Source organism: Cololabis saira, chromosome 1 (genome assembly GCF_033807715.1).
Source record: "Cololabis saira isolate AMF1-May2022 chromosome 1, fColSai1.1, whole genome shotgun sequence".
Lineage (NCBI taxonomy): Eukaryota > Metazoa > Chordata > Actinopteri > Beloniformes > Belonidae > Cololabis > Cololabis saira.
The window spans coordinates 9,794,505-9,810,577 of NC_084587.1; the positions used below are offsets into that span (position 1 = coordinate 9,794,505).

At 35.7% G+C, this 16,073-nt stretch overlaps 1 protein-coding gene across 4 annotated transcripts in view; it reads left to right on the forward strand.

Moving 5' to 3' along the window:
- The first annotated feature begins 9,622 nt into the window (after positions 1-9,622).
- clockb (clock circadian regulator b) overlaps positions 9,623-16,073 on the forward strand; it is a 57,913-nt gene continuing 51,462 nt past the window's right edge. For all 4 annotated transcript variants that reach the window (XM_061735696.1, XM_061735786.1, XM_061735873.1 and 1 more), the window contains exon 1: positions 9,623-9,762. The gene's annotated coding sequence lies outside the window, so the exon portion shown is untranslated. The remainder of the gene's footprint in view (positions 9,763-16,073) is intronic.

The window sequence follows — 16,073 nt, forward strand, 5'->3', positions numbered from 1 at the left end:
TGTTTACGCTGACAGGTGTATAAAACAGTTCATCAAAGGGACCCACTTTCTGAATGTTCTGCACTATTACTTTAGCGCCAGCCGGTGCTGCTGCACACGCTTTTATGTACTGCTGCTCAACATCACCACCGTTGAGGGATTCTTCTTTACCCACACATCCCCTCGTCAAATGCAGGCCAGTTAGTTTAAAGGCTCAGTGTTTTGTGCCCGCGAAACACGCTGAAATCGGCCACGCTGACGATTTGGGCAGTCCTTCTTTATGTGATTGGGCCGAAAGCATGCTAAACATAGACGCTCCCGCCTGCAGTGGGCATGGGTTGAGTGCTCTGGTGACTGACAGACTCTGCAGGATCTATGCTGAAACTGATCAGGTGAACCTGGTTTGCGTACAGCCTGGTTGTTTTGTGACAGTGCCCGATCGAAAAGGCTGACTAGTGTTTTCACAAAGTTATCATTACAAGGGACTCTATTCTCGCCCTGTGCAGCCAACTCTACTGACCGATCCGTCATTTCTGAATGGTCTGATGCGGGCACCTGAGCATGAACTGTCAGTGGGCGCTTTAACTTTGAGAGCATCTGTTCTTTCATTTCAGTCTGATGGCGATCAATGAGCTCTTGAACCTCACTAGCTGTCCACTTATCTGGTGCTTTATACTTGAAAATAGCGGTAAGGGTGGGATCTGGGCAATGTTTCACGAACATCATGGTTACCTCCTGACAGGGATCATCCATGCGTCGTCCTAGCCTTTTCAAGCCCCCCTCTGCAGCATCAACAGCCTTGTTCAGCCGCAGCCAGTATTCTACAGGGGTCTCTCTTGCCATCGGGACAGTGCTGTAGAAATCAGCCATGGGCATACATGAGTACGTCACTGCACTAAAATGTTGCCTGAGGATGTCATAAATGATTTTAGGATTTTCTTTAGGCTTCAGGGATGGGCTGTTTCTCAGAGTTATTCTCACGATATCTTTAGCTTTGCCCATTAACCTACACATTACCTCAGCATGTTGTTCGTTGAGGGGCGTGGCTCGTTTCCTGAAGTACACTTCCATCAACTCCTCCCACTCACAGACTGTGTTCTTATCAGACCCATCTCCCCTGAAGACAGGAGGCTCTCTTACATCTGACTGAAGGACTAGCTTTGCACCAGTTAAGTTGAGGTAAGTGGGGTCATAGGGTAGCTGGCCTACACTGCTCTGAGCTTGTGCGCCACTAACACCTCTTCCTTCACTTTCGCCCCTCAATTGATCTTTTATAGTCTGTCCTACCTGCTGTGCAATATGAGTTATCAGAGTTTTTAAGGCTGGGTCTGTTGTATCTGGAAGGCCTGAAAGTGTAACTCCTTGACTTGGGCTAGAGGCCACATTACCGGGCATGCGAGTGGAACAAAAAGCTGGTGAGTCTACATTATATGCACCTCGAACTGGGGTGTGAGGTAACCCACTTATAGGTCTCCCCCTCCCAAAACAAAAACTTAAATTCTCAGTTGGGACCTTATCCTCATCCATCTCTCTGATAACATATGCCATTTTCAACCTCTTATATCACATTTGAATATACACACCAAAAAAAATAAAATGGCAAATTGACTCTCAAATCAGGGCAAAGAAAAAAAAAAAATAGAAAAGCAGTTTCCAAAATTTTTTCAATTTTTTTTCCCTTTTTTTTTTTTTGTTTATATACACTTTTTTTTTCTTTTTTTTTATAAACACTTTTTTTTTTTTTTTTTTTTTTTAATATATATACTAAAAAGTTACTTTAATTTAACGGTGTTCTGTGTAGCAACCTCCGGTGACCAAGCTGGTGTTGATCCACAGCTCCAGGAACGATGACCATGAGCCAGTCTGGAGCAGTCCCATCCGGGTCACGGCACCACTGTGTGTGTGTGTGTGTGTCAGAGTGTAGAGCAGAATGGGGGTCCCCACAATGCTATTAAAACAAGCCTCCGACAAATTAACTCAATTAAAAGAAAATCGCCCAAAAACGCCAAAACTGCACACAAAACAAACACATAACAACAAAACTTCAGACTACAACAATATTCCCCCGTTTGTAACACTTAAAGACACTTATACAACAAAATTACAACAGGTGGAAAATAATCCACTTACTCCTCTCTCCTTTGTCAGAAGCAAGAGAGCGAAACCGCGCGAAAGCAGGTGGATGACGTCACCGCGGTTGTGAGGACCCCACCAAAATAAGAGAAAAATAACAAAATAAGACTGAAAATAAAATAATATGGCATGAGGGATTTTGGTGAAATAAATAAAATGAAATAACGTATTTATACATCGGTTACATATATATATATATATATATATATATATATATATATATATATATATATATATATATACATATATATATATTAGAGAGAGTGTAGAGTTTCACCAATAATACTTTCAGAGTAATGTTACTGAGCATAAAAAACGTGAAGACCTTCAGTGTCTCATCATCTACAATTCATGATATCATTCACATTTCTCCAGATTCACATTCAGAGAGTCTGGAGAAATGTCAGAATAAATAATAGATTAGATATTAGAATAAATATTAGATTCCTTTGATCTTTCAGCTCTCAGTCAGCGCTGCATTCAAAGCAGGCAGGATTCTGTGATGGGAAAAAAACTGCATAAGCTCAGGAATACTTTCAGAGACCACCGTCTAATAATGCAGTTTTCCATCCATGAGAACAGGTTAACGCTCCGACCAAAACCCATTAAGATTAACTGATTCCAAGCGGAAAAGTGTCCTGTTGTCAAATGACATTTTTAAATTGTTTTTGAAACCATGGCAACCTGTGTCATCTCCCTATCAGAAGCCTGGATCTCTGACAGGGGTTGCTAGTGTCGGTGGGATGAGCAGCACATTTGGACTGAAAACATAAACAACAAAAGCTGGATACAGGTTTTAAAACAACATCTGCTCCCATCTCAGCAACATCTTTTCTAGGAAAGGCATCATTGCGTTTGGTAAGACAATACAGCATCATTACAGAAGTATGGCTTTGCAGACGTCTGCATGCTGAGCTGTCAGACCTGCAATAGATAATATAATAGTATTTCACTTTGTGGATTTGGTTTTGTTTCTTTTTTGATTATATATCCTACACAGTGGCTCAACTTTTTGGGAATTGGAGTATCTTGTACCACTTTTTTTTTTTTTTATCATTTTGTGGAAATGAAGTGTTTTCCTTGCGGTTTCTGTCATATGGTGGAAGGAGAGCAACGACACGGTGAATTTCACTGAGACAACTGCAAAATAGCTGTAGTTTGACATAAAATGTAATTGATTTTGTGTGTGTGTGTGTGTGTGTGTGTGTGTGTGTGTGTGTGTGTGTGTGTGTGTGTGTGTGTGTGTGTGTGTGTGTGTGTGTGTGTGTGTGTGTGTGTGTGTGTGTGTGTGTGTGTGTGGTGGGTTGGGGGCAACTTAAGTGGCTTTCTTTTCAACAAATTGTAGCAGACTGCGTGGCAGCGTGAGCAAGTGCTGCACTAATAAATAGACAAGCCCACTCAGAGACGCTCCGCTAATGTACCAGACAATTTACAGGTCTGTTTAACACCATTAAGCTCCGTTCTGCTGTGGAACGTTCACTTGAAAAACATCCTCAAATACACTTCCTCAAGTCACTGAACGTCCATAAAACCCTGTGGATGACGTACAAACAGCTGATAAAAATACTGCACAGAAATCAAATAACTTTTCCTTTTAGTTTTAAAAACTCTGTCTTCACTTAATTTCACTTCCTTTCTACTAGGAGAGATTCTTTCTATCATCAATTTACATTTATTATAATAATATGTTACTTAATGTAACTACATTTTCCATTGATGGATCACTTTAATGTCTTTACAGTTTACAGCTGTTTACTTTTCAACAGCTGCAATATTGTAATTTGTGAAATTGTGAGGGCTGGACTATGGACTTTGATGTTTCTGACTTCCTTGGGAGAGATATTATGATCTCCATAAATGTGATTGTGAAACTTCTTTTATTCTTAAAAAAAATAACCACATAATTGATATGCAGTACTATGCAAAAGTTATGTGCACCCTTTCAGAGTTTTGAGCAGCACAAGGGAGTATTTTTTTTCTCTTTGATTACTTTTAAAAGCATAATTTAGTGCGTGTGGGCTTCCCAGTCCTGGTCATCCCTAGCAGCAACTCTAAATCACTTTAAAGCACCATGTCATCATATGCCAACAAACGTATCTACTGAGTAAGAGACTTAACAAAGGTATATATCACATTGTTGTAAAAGCAACACTTCAACTACGCACCCATAGAGGGACCCACTGAGGTAAAGATTGCAAAAATGTTTACGCTACTTTCATAAAGCGCTCTATTTTACGGAAGAGTAGTAGGGACAGGCAGGAGAAAAATAAAAATAATATTTTAGAGGAGGAAGATTTTTTTTTCATTATGCACTTCAAGAAAAAAGTCGAAATGTTGAGAAAAAAGTTGAAATGTTTAGAAAAGTCTAAATGTTGAGAAAAAAGTCAAAATTTCTTGAATAAAGTCGAAATGTTGAGAAAAAAGTCGAAATTTTAAGAAAAAAGTCTAAATGTCGAGAAAAAAGTTGAAATGTCGAGAATATTGTTGAAGTATAATTTCGAGAAAAAAGTCGAAATGTTGAGAAAAAAGTCAAAATTTCGTGAATAAAGTCGAAATGTTGAGAAAAAAGTCGAAATTTCGTGAATAAAGTCGAAATGTTGAGAAAAAAGTCGAAATGTTGAGAAAAAAAGTCGAAATGTTGAGAAAAAAGGCGAAATTTCGACTTTTTTCTCGAAATTGTATTTCAACAATCTCGACATTTCGACTTTTTTCTCGAAGTGCACGATAAAAAAAAAATCTTCCACTCTTACATTTTTTTTCTCTTGCCTGGCCCTAATACTCTTCCGTACTATTTTTACCCAGGTTGGATCGAAGCCCATTTTTCGTTCAAAGTGCTGGTTACTTCGTTAAGTACAGTAACATGATGATTACGGATGAGGAGGTGAAAGCTGCAGGACATTGGCTGAGCCGATTGTCAATCATATATCATATATCAATCAAATGTGCTGCTTTATATAAATTCTTCTGGTGTGGTACAAAAATGATCCCCCCCACGTTTGAGAGCAAAACGATCTTTTGAACCAGGCTGTAAAATGTGTTTATTTCTGCTCTAAAATTGGATATTTTAACTTGGGAGTCAACTGAGATTGACTTGCTTTTGGAGGCAGAGCCTCTAGCGGCCAGTCGAGGAACCGCAACGAATCTTAATTACCCACGACCCTCAACTCAGAGGTTAGATGGTTGATGTACACAGTGTTGCTATGCTGTTTCTGATGTTTGTCATATCAAACACAATGTTGTTATGAATTAGTGTGGCTAAAATCCTTCCACCAACAAAAACTAGTTTGATATTTGGATAGGTTTGATTTTATTACTTTGCAGCTGAAACGTGTTCAACTTGATATGAAATATGAACTTGGCTGTTTACATTTTGTTTGCATTTGCTTCTGTGCACTCATGTGATACATTCAGAATCTGATTTATTCCAATGGCCTAATGGCATTTTGATTTTAATAATAGTAATAACAATCAATCAGTGTTGCCATAGCAGCAACAAGTTGACGGCGACCCATTTGTAAAGAACTGTACTTCCCCGAGCTGAACACCAGGGGGCGTGTTCGGTATTTCTGAAAAGGTGTTCAACCTAAATAGACCCGCTCTAATTAATATGGAAAACATATGCGTGAGACATTTCCTTAAAAGAGTTTAAAGTTTCAGAGCTCGGTACAGTCTTGTGCTTGTCAAGTCATTTTATGGTTTCATATAATGTATTTATTGTCTAGAAGTCGATCATATGGGTTTTTTTATGGCCATATTAAAAGTACCCAAAGCTGATTAATCACTGTCCTTTTTGTTTTTGTATCTTCACAATGAGATAAAAAAACAACATAAACCTTTTCAACTTCGCAAAAATGTGAGTGGTTTTCACATGATTATATTGTAATTACTGAAAGTCTTTCAGTAATTACAATGAAATATGTGAAAATATGTTGCAAACCTTGCTCAGGTGGACTTTGTGGATATTTTCTACCTCATACCATCAATTTTTTTCCTTGTTTTGTGCTTGCCCAGGGCAGGAGATTGTATTAAAGAAAAGTCTTGGTGAAATGTGTCACTTCCCTTAGCTGGGCAATGATTATCTTTAAATTAATATATATATCTATAATATACATATATATATATATATATATATATATATATATATATATATATATATATATATATATATATATATATATATATATATATATATATATATATATATATATATATATATATATATATATATTTGTATACAGCTTACCTCTTGTATATGCTTGCATAGTCCCATAATGTCTTTCATAGGCGTTTTTATAGTGTTTTGTACATAATGTACCTTGTGTACACAACCCTATCACTGCAACCATCTGTCTATTTATCTTGGAGAAAGTGTGGACTGAATATCTAAGTCGTCATTGGGATTCACACTCAGTGTCTAATGTCCAATCTTTATAATTATGAAGTTAGGGGAACCTCTTCAGTTGGAGCAGCGTCATGTCGTGTGGCGCCTCTGATTGGTTGTCAATAAAAGGGGAAACCCCTCACTATCACGCAGGGCCATCCCAACCCCTGCTTTGCTCCTCCTGGCGACTGTCCAATGTCAGTTTCACACTGCACTCACTGTAACCCCACCCCCCCCCAGCATTTTACCCCTCCCTTTTATTATACTGGGAAATGCTATTCGCAGAAATATCTGTTTATTATGTTAAGCAAGGCAAGGCAAGTTTATTTATATAGCACAATTCCACACAAGGTAATTCAAAGTGCTTTACATCAACATTAAAAGCGGCAAGACATAATTAGACAGTAAGTAACAAATAAAATGAAATCAAATTATGAGCAAAGAAGGTAAAATAATAAAAAGCACAAGTTGCTGAAAACTAAGGGCAGTAGAGTTAGTACCGCAGGTACACATCTCATTCGCAGTTTTCAGAAAGTATTTAATTTAACAGTACGCTTAAATGTTTATGTTTATGTTTATTAAGGATCCCCATTAGCCGACGCACAAACGCTAGTCTTCCTGGGGTCCTATTTAAAAAGTACAATAAAAACAACAATACACAATAACATACAATTCCAGTTACAAAACATACACAGATCCAATTGCAATTAAAAAGAGAAGAAAAGAAGAAAAAGAAAAGAAGAAATCACAGTTCCCAAAATGATAACATAAGACTATTAACTCTCCAATCTAAAAAATGACTTAACATGTTTTTTGAATGATTTCTTGTTTGGAATGCTCCTAATAATCCTAATTGGCTTAAATACCAAATAAATGAAATAAAAGGATAAGAAAAGAGGTCAAATAATAAAAAGCACAAGTTGTTAAAAATAAGGGCAGTAGAGTAGGCTACTATGTCCTAAATATACCCTAGTCAAGCCATGCAAAATAACTCTTTTTTGCATAACTTTTTTATTTCTAGCATGCATTGAAGCTCTGTTTTTGCTCTCTCTCAGTCAGTAGTGAGAGAGCATTGAGAGAGTCATTTCCCCCTGCAAAGCTCACGCAGAGGTTTCCCCTCCGTCCTGCAGTAACATACAATTCCAGTTACAAAACATACACAGATCCAATTGCAATTAAAAAGAGAAGAAAAGAAGAAAAAGAAAAGAATAAATCACAGTTCCAAAAATTATAACATAACACTATTAACTCTCCAATCTAAAAAATGACTTAACATGTTTTTTGAATGATTTATTGTTTGGAATGCTCATAATAATCCTAATTGGCTTAAATACCAAATAAATGAAATAGTCTACCTGCTTTTCAATCTACTGTATATACTGCTCATATTTCTGTAATTATACATATTATATATATTTTTTTTTGTATTTTGTATTTTTTAGTCTTTTTACCCCTGCATGTGTGTGCTAAGTGTACTGTACTGCTGCCAACAAAATAAGTTTCCCCACTGAGGGAGAAAATAAAGGATTATCTTATCTTATCTTATCTTGAATATATACGACGGAGTATTAGGGACAAACTAAAACAAAAAAAAGGAAATTACGAGACTAAAGTTATAATAATATGAGAATAAAGTCGTAAAATTACGAGAATAAAGTCATAATATTACGAGAATAAAGTCGTAATATTTTGAGAATAAAGTCGTAATATTACGAGAATAAAGTCGTAATATTAAATATATTATAAATATATAAATAACTTCACAAGATGCTCAATATTCCTCATTTTAACACAGGGAGGGAGAAGATGCTCTTCCTGTTAGAGTTCTCATAAATTATATTCTCATAAATTACGACTTTATTCTCATAATATTACGACTTTATTCTCATAAATTACGACTTTATTCTCGCAATATCACGACTTTATTCTCGTAATGTTACGACTTTATTCTCATAATATTACGACTTTATTCTCGCAACATAATGACTTTATTTTCGTAATTTTACAACTTTATTCTCATAATATTATGACTTTATTCTCATAATTTCCAATTATTTTTTTTTTGTCTTAGTTTGGCCCTAATACTCCGTCGTTAATATACCCTAGTCAAGCCATGCAAAATAACTCTTTTTTGCATAACTTTTTTATTTCCAGCATGCATTGAAGCTCTGTTGTTGCTCTCTCTCAGTAGTGAGAGAGCATTGAGTCATTTCCCCCTGCAAAGCTCACGCAGAGGTTTCCCCTCCGTCCTGCAGTAACATACAATTCCAGTTACAAAACTTACACAGATCCAATTGAAATTAAAAAGAGAAGAAAAGAAGAAAAAGAAAAGAATAAATCACAGTTCCCAAAATGATAACATAACACTATTAACTCTCCAATCTAAAAAATGACTTAACATGTTTTTTGAACGATTCTTGTTTGGAATGCTCCTAATAATCATAATTGGATAATATACCATAATATAATTATATTATTATTAGGTTAATTGATGACTCTAAAATTGCCCGTAGGTGTGAGCGTGAGTGTGGTTGTGAGCATGGTTTGTGTGTCTATATGTGGCCCTGTGATGGACTGGTGACCTGTCCAGGGTGTATCCCCTGCCTCTCACCTAAAATGAGCTGGGATAGGCTCCAGCAGACCCCCGTGACCCCGCAAGGGATAAAGCGGGTAAGACAATGAATGAAATGAATGAATAATTATATATATATATATATATATATATATATATATATATATATATATATATATATATATATATATATATATATATATATATATATATATATATATACATACACCATAATATACCAAATAAATGAAATTAAATGATAAGAAAAGATGTAAAATAATAAAAAGCACAAGTTGTTAAAAACAAGGGCAGTAGAGTAGGGCGGCTACTATGTCCTAAATATACCCTAGTTAAGTCAAGCCATGCAAAATAACTCTTTTTTGCATAACTTTTTTATTTCCAGCATGCATTGAAGCTCTGTTGTTGCTCTCTCTCAGTAGTGAGAGAGCGAGAGTCATTTCCCCCTGCAAAGCTCACGCAGAGGTTTCCCCTCCGTCCTGCAGCTTTACTTTACTGTACTTGCAAAATAGTGCGCCCTACTGTCTCCATTGCGCATGACTGTACGTCGTAATATGAAGTCGGCCTCCTGTTTTTCCTCCCCAGCCCGAAGTCCTCCCGGTGGCCCCCACCGCCTCCATGCAGCGCTCAAGTAAGCAAAACACGGAGGCTGCCGTCGACTTTCCCTCATTCCTTCAAGGTATGTGTTGTTTTTTTGTTGTTGTTTTTTTTCCCCACCTTTCCCCTTTTTGTGCGCGGTCGTCGCGGAAGCCGCGGTCGGTCGGGGCTGCAGAAAGCCTCGGCACCGTTTCCGCCTGAAGGGCTGATTTATGCTTCCGCGTTACACCAACGCAGAACCTACGGCGTAGGGTACGCGGCGACGCGCACCGTAACGTGCGCGTCTCCGCGGTACTCTACGCCGTAGGCTACGCCGTCGATTTAACGCAGAAGCATAATTCAGGCTTAACGCGGAGCAAAAGGCCCAGTGACCCACATTCAGCGGCCAGGCTGCGCGCGCCGCTCCGCCTTCACAACCAGCGTTTAAAAGGCTGTAGAAACCTGTGTAGTCAATTTATAAATATCAGTAACCACTCAAGATTACAAAACTTGCTTCTAATTTTTGAAAAGATCCATGTCTGTAAATGATATTTTGGTATGATAACCCTTCCTGAGTGGCAGCTGTATCATAGTTATCAGCTCATGAAGTCACCCACCCCCCTTCAGAAAATTACATTTTACATGCATATCCTGGTTTAGACTCATGTACAGGATATCTGTCAATGTTTCACAATATTGTCTTTGGTATCATTTTAAAAGGGGATCTTTTAAGCATTCATTCAAGCTAAGATGTGAATCTTTCTGACCAACATAGAGGTCACTGCAGCTCTTTGAACTATAAACAACACACATTTTTTACACAATTCTTTTAGCCCTGTGTCATCCAGGAACAACAGAGACACAAAATGCATTTACTGATTTTAAATACTGTGATACTTTTATAGTTTGCACAAAGAATGATATGTTTTTAAATTTATGTTGGCATCATTCCAGAATTTAACTCCAACGTACTCCATCATACCTTTTTTAGCTATTTGTACTAGCTCTATATTTTGACAGCATCTCGTATTATGTCTACTATGTTAGTTAGTTTGTTAATATTTATTTCGGTCAATCACAAGTATAAATATCAACAAACAAGATAACAAACATCCACAGGTTTTCCCCTGGTCAACATTGTGATTATTTGGCTTGAAGCATAAAGCTTATCTTGCCCACCTTTGAACATAATAGAATATACAAAAAGAACAAATGAAGTATAATGAGGTTACACAAAATAATAATAATAGAAATAATAATAATAGCTGTAATAAAAAAACTGTAAAAAGTGCAGTAACCAGTAAATACCTTAAATACCTCAAGTATTTTTGAAAATATTTGTAAATTTTTTGTAAATATTATCCATTTTTTTGGTGTTTACTATTTTTTTCTCTCTTGTACATACTCTTTTTCTACTTTTGATATTGCTCTTTTTATTATTTAACTACTTATTGGTTATTTCTATTTTAAATATAAAGTGTGTGTGTGTGTGTTTTGGCTGCTGCACGACTGAATTTCTCCTTTGGGAGATAAATAAAGTCTTCTATTCTATTCTATTCTATTGTATTCTATTCTATTCTATTCTATTCTAATAACTGTAATAATAGTAATAGTAATAATAATGATAATAATAATAATGATAGCTCTGAAAACAGAAAGTGAAAAGATGCAAAAGAAACCGACAAAACCAATTTAGGTTGTCATTTCTCATGCATGTGTGCATTATTCTTTGTTGGCTTATTCTGCTTCTATATATGTGTCAATTACCTTTGCTTTGAATCATATCTTGTATGCTTTTATTGATTTTGCTAATTTAAGGTCGTTGTCTAATGAGTTCCACAAGTATAAGTATACTATCATCCTTAAGAGAAGATGTTTAATTACTGTTCTATGTTGTTTTATTGTGTTCAATAAAGAAGAAGAAAAAAAAAAGGCGACACCGACGCAGAGCCTACGGCGTAGGGTACGCGGCGACGCGCACCGTACCGTGCGCGTCGCCGCGTACCTTACGCCGTAGCCTACGCCGTCGATTTAACGCAGAAGCATGAATCTGTCTTGCATGCGCATCTGCCGCGAAAAATGTTCCCACCGTCGCCGGTTTCGGCTGTTTCTCGACCCCAAACTGGTATTTGTTGTATGTTTTTATTTTATTTTTTAAAATATCTTTTTTAAAAATGTTGTTTTCAAGCTCCAGCTGGGTTATATTGGAGAGATTATTCAGCAATGTCAGTTGTTGCGTGACAGCAGCTTCAGGCTCGGCGCCAGCTCCGCCACGATAGAGAGGGATATTCCTGTTTATTCACCCCCTCATTCATTCACCCCCTCATTCATTCACCCCCTCACGACGGGACAGCCTTGTACCTGTCACCGGTGTGTCTATCAGGGGGAATCAGGGCAGTTAAATGAGAGTTAAAGGGGCAGTTTGGTGGTAGCCAGCTTAGTTAGCCTGGGAGCTAAGTGTAAGTGTACTGCTTGTTCTTTTTTAAAGGTTGTATAACAACTACAATCACAACACCTGTGGAAATGGATGGTGTGTTTAAATGTGACTAATGTTAAAGTTGACAACACCGTGAGGGAGTAGAGGGGAGTGGGGGGTCGTTACAGTGTTTTTGTGCTTGTTTTTCTTCCCTTTGCAGCTCAGTTTAATGAGGCTTCACTTGTTATTGACCATCAGGGTTTTAGTTAAGTTTAGTTTATTGGTCTTTCCATTCCCACAAACTCAAAGTACAGGTGTAATTCGGTGATTCAGTGTTATACAAAAAAAATATATAATATAATTAAAAAAAAATATATATATATATATATATATATATATATGTTGTAAATCATATAATCACATCTCATCTGTTTATAATCTGTTTATAATAATATTATCACTCATTCATGTCTGACATGCACCTCATAACAACAGTATTTATTAATCTGCACTGTGTACATACATATGTGTATATGCTGTACATTGTATTTATTTCACTGCACAAGCACTTGCGGTTAGATGCTAACTGCATTCCGTTGCCCTGTACCTTAACATGTGCATCTAATCTAATCTAATATACAGGACTGTCTCAGAAAATTTGAATATTATGATAAAGTCCTTTATTTTCTGTAATGCAAAAATGTCATACATTCTGGATGCATTACAAATCAACTGAAATATTGCAAGCCTTTTATTATTTTAATATTGCTGAACATGGTTTACAGCTTGAGAAAACTCAAAAATCCTATCTCAAAAAATATATATATATTCTGGGAATCTTAAACTGTAATGAATACATTTTTGTTTTTTTAATTGCATTACAGAAAATAAAGAACTTTATCACAATATTCTAATTTTCTGAGACAGTCCTGTGTATATATATATATATATATATAATTTTATACAATTTTAGCTAAAAAACCAAGGACCAAAAGGTGTAGAGTGAAGCCTAAGCTTATGACGCCTACCCTTTTCACAAAAAAATATTAGCTTTTATAAACTAATGCAATGTCATTAATAAATATCATTCCATACAGTATTTGTATAAGCAATAATACAATAATACAATAGTACATGCACATTATTACCTACAGATATACATACATACATACACACGCATACATATATAAACTATGCATAAAGTATGCATAGAAACAGTACAGCTGTTTTAAGCTGATCACAAGAGAAAAAGTGTATAAGCTACGGCTTCAGCCTACACCTTTTCGGCAAAAGCAATGTTTATTTTACTTTTTCATTTTGTTTTGTAAAATAACTTGTACAATTGACCGATATATATATATATATATATATATATATATTTATATATATATATATATATATATATATATATATATATATATATATATATATATATACATACGCATATATAGATACACATGTCCATAGGTACATGCCTATGTGTATTATCCCTTTGTTTTATATTTATTATTCATTTTGTATTTATAGGTGCTTTTGAATTGTAATAACGTGCTACATATTTTCATTTCTGTATTTAAGCTGTTCCGCAGATTAACTCTTGTCACTGAGATGCATCGTTGTTTAGCGTTGGTTCTTGCCCTTGTTTTCTTTAACATAAATGTTCCCCTGAGTTCATATTGGCTAACTCTGCTTTGGAATGTGAGACTGTAGATCAGCATCCTGAATGAGAGCTGGTCTGATTACTCGTACAAGTATTAGGGTATCAACCTGCGCTGTGATGTTATCTGTAACTATTATAGCCATTGTGACCTTCCTGCAAGTCACATCTTTTGGCACAGCCTTGTCAGTCAGGGGTCATTGAGCTACTAGGTGATCCACATGGTGGTGATAATCATTGGCTTTTTAAACATATTTAAATACAATCTATCAGTTGTGAGGGTAATATTCTGTTTATTTGAGTATATTTGGACTGTTTGTCAGACCAATATATTATGTGACAGCTATTTTTTATCAAATTAAATGTTTTTGTGACACTAGAATGTGTTGTCACAATTACAACACTCACCTTAGATGAAAATAATAGTAATTGATGCTGCAATGTAATACGCATTGACATTTTAATCGCTAAACAAAATTGTGAGGATAATACTCTGTTTATTTGGACCGTTTGTCAGACCGATGTACAGTATTATGTGACAGCCATTTTTTATCAAATTAAATGTTTTTGTGACAGTTGATTGTGTTGTCACAATTACAACATTTTAGTAGATGAAAATAATAATTGATGCTGTAATTTAATACACATGGACATTTTAAACATCGCTAAATTAAATTGTGAGGATAATACTCTGTTTATTTGGACTGTTTGTCAGACCGATGTATTCCGTGACGGCCATTTTTTAACAAATTGAATGTTTTTTGTGACAGTAGATTGTGTTGTCACAATTACAACACTCACCTTAGATGAAAATAATAGTAATTGATGCTGTAATTTAATACTCATTGACATTATGAACATCTTAAACAAAACGTATCAATTGTGAGGATAATACTCTGTTTATTTGGACTGTTTGTCAGACCGATGTATTCTGTGACAGCCATTATTTAACAAAATTCAATTTTTTTGTGAAATTAGATTGTGTTGTCACAATAACAACATTTTAGTAAATGAAAATAATTGTTATTGATCCTTCTGATTAGCGCTGTCATACTGCAAGCTTTCTGTCAAAGATTCACCTAAGCATAATAAATATTAGCCATTTATTAGTAATAAATGCAAAATATAAAGATGTCTATCAGCCTTCTAGGTGTTTTAATCAAAATTTGGATGAGGCAGTTATGGGACTAAAGGGTATCAACTCTGTCAAACTGTATTAATTCTTTCAAAACAATACAGAAATGTTCACTTATTAATATTTTGGTGAGTTTCGTTCAGCCTTCCCCTGATAATGCACATAAATTAAAGGTAGAGTAAGCGATTTCTGGATGCTGTGACATTTGATATTTGAACAAAACATAAACAACAATGACAAAAAAAAAGTGCAAGAGCACAAACCCAATAACCAACACTGATGCAGATATTAAAGTGGGGTTGTTTTTGTTTTTAATATTTGCAATACAAGTGCAATAACTAGATAAAAAAAACTGATCATCTACATTATCTAAGCCTTCCAATTAGTTAAAAACAATGTTTCATCTGAAAATAATATTTAAATGTGGGCTATTTCAACAGTAAAAACGTATAGGTTTGAATTTGAAAAGAACGCTCGTTATCGGTTTTGTCATTCTGATGTCTGAACAGTGAATTACATCAATATAGGCCCCTGATTTTGATATGTGATTGGATTAGTCCTATCTGTACTGATTGGCTGGAACAATCATGCTTTGGAGGGCAGGCTGTCTCCATTGTTAGTCTCCACTTTTATGGAGTCTTTTATGGAGCCATTGGTGTGTATGAAGGTTAAAGAAATGTGCTAAATGTGACAAAAGTGTCTTTTGGGTTAGATAAACTCAAAAAATAGTTAACCGTACCTTTTACAGTAGTATAAAGGACATATTTATCTAGGAGCATATCTCTACAGGCATGGAGGTTAAGTCACCTTTACCACACTGTACATTATGTACTTTTGTTGTACATTATGTACTTTTGTTCCTGACTTGTTCTGTTGCTCTCTCTTCTTCTCTTCCATCATTACTTTCCTGAGTCTCTTTGTCGCCTCCATCACGTTGTCCTCTGTAGCTCTCTAAAATAGCTTCATCATTGTTAATTTGTGACACGGTGCCACAAAGTTGTACATTAGTTGTTGTAGAATTGACGGGGATGGGAGTCAAAAGTTATTTTGGATGATTTTTGTCAGTTGTGGGGACAGCAGATTGTGAAACCTACAGGACACTTCTTAAAAGTAGAATAGCCCATAAAAAAACAAAACATATTTTAACATAAAAGCTCATTTTTGACGCTTTAATAAAGATGAATGTGGTGATAATATGAATGACTT